We start from the raw sequence: 7,036 nt of genomic DNA on the forward strand, positions 1-7,036 counted from the left end.
TGGCATTTGTGTGAGCTTGTGTGAGAAATAGACAAGAAAATTGCCCCAACTCCTAGTGTCATCCTCTCTCGATAAGAGTAAGAATTCTCCTACTACCAAGAGTGAGAATTCAGCGACTAACAACAGGAGAGCCGCTGCGGTCGGTGCCGCTAGAGGTAGCTCGATGCTGGCATGTGCCATGAACAGAGCCGGCTCCTCCTCCTCCGCCTGTGCGACGTGGGCCTGGCCGCGTCGTGGCTGTCGACAGTCCTTGGCCCAATGGCCAAGCTGGCCGCAGTTGCGGCAGGCGTCGTCTCGTGCCGGCTTGTGCCTGCCGGTAGCGCCGCCCTGGGCGCCTCCGCGGGCATCACCCTCGGCACGTCCTCGTGCCCCGGCCTGGGCATCTCTGCGCGCCTTACGTGGCTTGTCACGCTTGCGGCCGCCTGTCGCGGAAGAAGGCTCCCCCTTCCTCCGATCACCTTGGCTGGCAAGCCACTGCTCCCGAGTGAGGAGGAGCTTCCCGCCAGTGGTGATGGGCCCCGAGAGGGACTGTGGCTCATCGCTGTCGATGACCTTGAGGCGACCTATCGCCTCCTCGATCGACATCGTGGAGAGATCCAGCAGAGACTCGATCGAGCAAGCCATCTGCTTGTACTTCTCGGGGACGCAGCGGAAGAGCTTTTTGACAGCTCTCTCCTCGCCGTAAGTGTCGTCGCCGAACTGCACCATCTTCTGCAACAGAGTGTTGAGACGGAGAGCAAAGTCATCAACGTCCTCACCTGGCTTGAAGGCCAGGTTCTCCCACTCCTTGCGAAGTGCCTGCAGTGTGGACTTGCGGGCGCAGTCGCTGCCGATGCGTGCCACAGCAATGGCGTCCCAAGCCTCCTTGGCAGTCCGCTTGCTGGTAAGCGAGAACTGCATCTCGAGCGAGACTGCAGTGATGAGAGCATCCAGCGCCCGTCGATCTAGGTCGTAGTCGACGTCGCCATACCGGACTGCCTCCCACATGTGCCGCACCTGGAGCTTTACCCTCATCACCGCAGCCCACTCGACGTAGTTGGTCTTGGTGAGGGTAGGCCACCCACCGCCGGAACTGACGTCCCTGACAACAGCCTGGAGCCCGTGGTAACCACGGTACCGATCCAGGGAGAGAGAGCCACGCTGCCTGTGAAGGCCGCGCTCTCCATCGACCCGTCGGTACCGATCCGGGGAGAGAGAGCCACGCTGCCTATGAAGGCCGCGCTCTCCAGCGACCCGTCCGCCACCGTTGCCGTGCGCGCCTCCTCTAGGAGCGCCGCCACCATGCGCGCCTCCTCCAGGAGCGCTACCGGTGCGTCCGCGCCTGTCTGGGCTGCCGCCGTGCTCGTGGGCGTGCGCGGCTGCCCCAGGAGCGCCACCGCCGTGCGCGCCTCCTCCAGGAGCGCCGCCGGTGCGTCCACGCCTGTCTAGGCTACCGCCACGCTCGTGGACGTGCGTGGCTACCCACTGTGCCGCCCGCGCTCATGCTGCCTCCCTCCCTAGCAGCTCAAGGTCTGCGTCGGCGGTGTCGTCAGCGGAAATGGAGCTGCCGATGCTGCCGCGCAGAGCCTTGACCTCCGCTACCGCCGCACGCGCTGCATTCGCCACCGCCGCTGCCTCTGCCTCCGCTTTGGCTGCTGCCAGCTCCGCCGCTGCCAGCCTCGACGCCCTTGCCGCCGCCGCAGCGATCTCTATCGCCGCTCGCTCGTGTTCCTCTGCCGCGGCAAGTTCGGCCTCCTACCGACGCCGCGTGCTCGAGGTGACCAAGCGCTGAGACTGCCCTACGGACATGACGTGCTACCGGGGGGCTGCTATGTGGGGAGAGGGCTGCTTCAGACGAGCTAGGAGAGGAGTGAACAGGAGCGGCTGGAGGAGCTGCTGCTGCCAACAGCTGGGGCTGTTGTGGGGCTGGGAGAGAAGATGAGCAAGAGATGCTCAGGCTACAGGATAATACGGCTCCGATACCAGTTGTTAGTCGCTGAATTCTCACTCTTGGTAGTAGGAGAATTCTTACTCTCATCGAGAGAGGATGACACTAGGAGTTGGGGCAATTTTCTTGTCTATTTCTCACACAAGCTCACACAAATACTATGCCAACCCAAGGGGTTGGGGTTACATATTTATAGGCTGCTAGCCAGCCAAGCATATGCCAAGATGCTAGTCTAAGATGCTAATATGCTGTCCTAGCTAAGATGCTGTCCTCTAGTCTAAGATGCTGTCCTCTAGTCTAAGATGCTGTCCTAAAAACAGAAAACAGCCACAAGGACCATGACCATGTGAGCATCATAGCCCCACAAAGACCAGCCACACATGAGACTTATCCATCATTCTCCCCCTAAGTCTTGTGCATCATCTTGTGGGAGAGTTGAACCATCCCGGTCCTAGAGCAGAGCTCAAGGAACTTGATCCTCCCAAGGGGCTTGGTGAGCAGATCCGCAAGCTGGTCCTTGGTGTTGATGTAGCTCGCCTTGATGCTCCCTTCCTCCAAACAGCCTCGGATGAAGTGGTACCTCACCCGGATGTGCTTGCTGCATTCGTGGAACACGGGGTTCTTTGCCAGGGCCAGAGCGGCCTTGCTGTCCACCCTGAGCTCCACCGCTCTAGTGTCTCTGCCGAGGAGATCACCAAGCAGTCGAGTGAGCCAGAGCGCCTGAGTCGAAGCAGTGGAGGCCGCTATGTACTCGGCCTCGTAGCTGGACAGGGCCACCACCTGCTGCTTGACCGACTGCCAGCTAACGAGGCACTTGCCGAGGAAGAAGAGGATCCCGCTCATGCTCTTGCTGGTGTCGATGTCACCGGCGTGGTCGCTGTCGCTGTACCTGATGAAGTGTGCCACCCCAGGGCACCTCGGGTAGTAGAGGCCATGGTCGAGAGTCCCCGCAACGTAGCGGATGATCCTCTTCATAGCCTGCTGGTGCTCCGTCGTTGGTCGCTGCATGAACCGACTAACGTAGCCGACGGAGAATGCCAAGTCTGGCCGTGTGTGGGCGAGGTAGCGAAGGCTCCCCACAAAACACCGGTACTGCATAGTGTCCACCTCCTCCGTCGTGCTGTCGCGGCTCAGCTTCAGCCTCTTCTCCATCGAAGTGAGAGCTAGGTTGCAGTCGGTGAGCCTAGCTAGCTCAACGACGCGCTTGGCGTAGGTGGTCTGTCGAAGCGTGATCCTAGAGTCATCCTAGTGTACCTCGATTCCCAGGTAGAAGGAGAGAGGCCCTAGGTCACTCATCTGGAAGGTGGCCTTCATCTCTTCCTTGAATGCCGCCACCTCCGCATCCTTGGTGCCGGTGATCACCAAGTCGTCGACGTAGACACCCACCAGCAGGGCATTACCTCCATTGCCCCGTCGGTAGATGGCCGCCTCGTGCGGGCTTTGCTCGAAGCCCATCCCCTTTAGCGTGGAATCCAGCTTGGCATTCCACGCCCTCGGTGCCTGTCGCAAGCCATAGAGGGCCTTGCGCAGGCGGAGCACCTTGCCCTCCTTGCCGGGGATCACAAATCCCGGTGGCTGGTGCACGTAGACCTCCTCCTTCAAGTCGCCGTTAAGGAACGCCGACTTGACGTCCATGTGATGAACACGCATGATGGATAAGTCTCATGTGTGGCTGGTCTTTGTGTGGCTATGATGCTCACATGGTCATGGTCCTTGTGGCTGTTTTTCTATTTTTAGGACAGCATCTTAGACTAGAGGACAGCATCTTAGCTAGGACAGCATATTAGCATCTTAGACTAGCATCTTAGACTAGCATCTTGGCATATGCTTGGCTGGCTAGCAGCCTATAAATATGTAACCCCAACCCCTCAGGTTGGTATGGCATTTGTGTGAGCTTGTGTGAGAAATAGACAAGAAAATTGCCCCAACTCCTAGTGTCATCCTCTCTCGATGAGAGTAAGAATTCTCCTACTACCAAGAGTGAGAATTCAGCGACTAACAACTAGTATCAGAGCCGTATTATCCTGTAGCCTAAGCATCTCTTGCTCATCTTCTCTCCCAGCCCCACAACAGCCCCAGCTGTTGGCAGCAGCAGCTCCTCTGGCCGCTCCTGTTCACTCCTCTCCTAGCTCGTCTGAAGCAGCCCTCTCCCCACGCAGCAGCCCCCCGGTAGCGCGTCATGTCCGTAGGGCAGTCTCAGCGCTCGATCGCCTCGAGCACGCGGCGTCGGCAGGAGGCCGAACTTGCCGCGGCAGAGGAACGCGAGCGAGCGGCGGTAGAGACCGCTGCGGCAGTGGCAAGGGCGTTGAGGCTGGCAGCAGCCAGAGCGGAGGCAGAGGCAGCGGCGGCGGCGAATGTAGCGCATGCGGCGGCAGCGGAGGTCGAGGCTCTGCGCGGCAGCATCGGCAGCTCCATTTCCGCTGACGACACCGCCGACGCGGACCTCGAGCTGCTAGGGAGGGAGGCAGCGCGAGCGCGGGCGGCGCAGTGGGTAGCCGCACATGTCCACGAGCATGGCGGTAGCCCAGACAGGCGCGGATGCACCGGCGGCGCTCCTGGAGGAGGCGCGCACGGCAGTGGCGCTCCTGGGGCAGCCGCGCACGCCCACGAGCGCGGCGGCAGCCCAGACAGGCGCGAATGCGCCGGTGGCGCTCCTGGAGGAGGCGCGCACGGCGGCGGCGCTCCTAGAGGAGGCGCGCATGGCAACAGTGGCGGACGGGTCGATGGAGAGCGCGGCCTTCACAGGCAGCATGGCTCTCTCTCCCCGGATCGGTACCGACGGGTCGATGGAGAGCACGGCCTTCACAGGTAGCGTGGCTCTCTCTCCCCGGATCGGTACCGTGGTTACCACGGGCTCTAGGCTATTGTCAGGGACGTCGGTCCCGGCGGTGGGTGGCCTACCCTCACCAAGACCAACTACGTCGAGTGGGCTGCGGTGATGAGGGTAAAGCTCTAGGTGCGGCACATGTGGGAGGCAGTCCGGTATGGCGACGTCGACTACGACCTAGATCGACGGGCGCTGGATGCTCTCATCGCTGCAGTCCCGCCCGAGATGCAGTTCTCGCTTACCAGCAAGCGGACTGCCAAGAAGGCTTGGGACGCCATTGCTGCGGCACGCATCGGCAGCGACCGCGCCCGCAAGTCCACACTGCAGGCACTTCGCAAGGAGTGGGAGAACCTGGCCTTCAAGCCAGGTGAGGACGTTGATGACTTTGCTCTCCGTCTCAACACTCTGTTGCAGAAGATGGTGTAGTTCGGTGACGACACTTACGGCGAGGAGAGAGCTGTCGAAAAGCTCTTCCACTGCGTCCCCGAGAAGTACAAGCAGATGGCTCGCTCGATCGAGTCTCTGCTGGATCTCTCCACGATGTCGATCGAGGAGGCGATAGGTCGCCTCAAGGTCGTCGACAGCGATGAGCCACAGTCCCTCTCGGGGCCCATCACCACTGGCGGGAAGCTCCTCCTCACTCGAGAGCAGTGACCACTCTTGGTAGTAGGAGAATTCTTACTCTCATCGAGAGAGGATGACACTAGGAGTTGGAGCAATTTTCTTGTCTATTTCTCACACAAGCTCACATAAATGCCATGCCAACCCGAGGGGTTGGAGTTACATATTTATAGGCTGCTAGGCAGCCAAGCATATGCCAAGATGCTAGTCTAAGATGCTAGTCTAAGATGCTAATATGCTGTCCTAGCTAAGATGCTGTCCTCTAGTCTAAGATGCTGTCCTAAAAACAGAAAACAGCCACAAGTACCATGACCATGTGAGCATCATAGCCCCACAAAGAACAGCCACACATGAGACTTATCCATCACTCCACCCCCACCCCCACCCCCCACATCCAAATCAAAATATAAGCACGTAGTACATGCCTCCAACAGTCCAACTAGAATTGAGCTTCTTCAAGGATCGGCGCGCGGCTAATGGAAACCGAGGAGGAGCAGCGATCTACGCAGCGCTGGCAACGGCTCCAGCGAGCGGCCGCCACGGAGGATTTGGTGGTGGTGCCTGCAGCAGAGCTAGACGACGACTCATGGGATCGTCGAGCGCAGCATCATGCAGGTGCAGCAGGCAGTGACGACGACGACGACGACGACCCTGAGATCAGAAGGGATCCTATGGTGAAGGGGTGCGATGGTTGAAGGCCGTGTCCATGGTGTTCTTCACCGCCAGCCCCAACAAGACGACGACGAACACGGTAAAATATATGCTTCCCTTCTTCATCTTTGTTTTCCTCGTCTTCATCCTTTGTGCACAGCTTTCATCACAAATTCTGCACTAGCTTAGCTTTCATCACAAATTCTTGACCTGTATGTACTTTTGCTCCCAAACTATTTATTTGTGACTAGCTAGATCAACAACTTCAATCCTAATAAAAGTAATTATAAAAAAATCCTAATAAAAGTTAACTTTAATTTGCTGTTTTTCTTTTTTCTTTTTATATAAGATGCTTTTTAAGTTTAAATAGGAGTAATTCATATCATAGTGTCATATATGTATGTGAATTCGTAACTATGTCATAAAAATATCTTGATTCTTTCCTTTTCACAATTTCCATGTGTGTTTCCATATTAATTAAAGTAGCATGAGATGACATAGCACCAATCAAATTAATTAACAAACCAAAAAAAATCTGATATATACTTTTCACATATGTTATGGTGTTAACAATTAGCCTGCAATGTCAAGCCAATACACAACGACTGTACAAGGATGAAGGAATAGAGGGAGAGAGACTTTGGATCCGTCTTGAAAAGGGCTGATAATAGCACTACACTGAACATATATGCAACAGATTTTATGGACAAGTTATCTAGAACATCTTGAAACTTATTAGTAACACCAGTTGACGGATAGCAACGCCACGTACGACTCTGACTCCCTTTTCGCACCACGGATCAACAACTGCTAGCAATGACCAAGGAGCAAGCTCTGGCCAATTGGTTCATGTGGGAGTGACGCACCTTATTTAGGTTGTTTATAGTCTCTGAGTACTAACGACTTCCTTTGTAATTGAGTATTCGGTCGCATCATCAGGCTTGGAGAGGAGCGTACACTATTAATCAATCCTGAAAGAATTAATGACTTCTTAAATGTCATCGTAGCGT

General features: G+C 56.7%; 1 pseudogene; it reads left to right on the forward strand.

Moving 5' to 3' along the window:
* Nucleotides 1–234: 234 nt before the first annotated feature.
* On the forward strand, nt 235–1,173 carry LOC136500463 (uncharacterized; annotated as a pseudogene).
* Nucleotides 1,174–7,036: the final 5,863 nt, after the last annotated feature.

The sequence above is a fragment of the Miscanthus floridulus genome, chromosome 13, assembly GCF_019320115.1.
Source record: "Miscanthus floridulus cultivar M001 chromosome 13, ASM1932011v1, whole genome shotgun sequence".
Lineage (NCBI taxonomy): Eukaryota > Viridiplantae > Streptophyta > Magnoliopsida > Poales > Poaceae > Miscanthus > Miscanthus floridulus.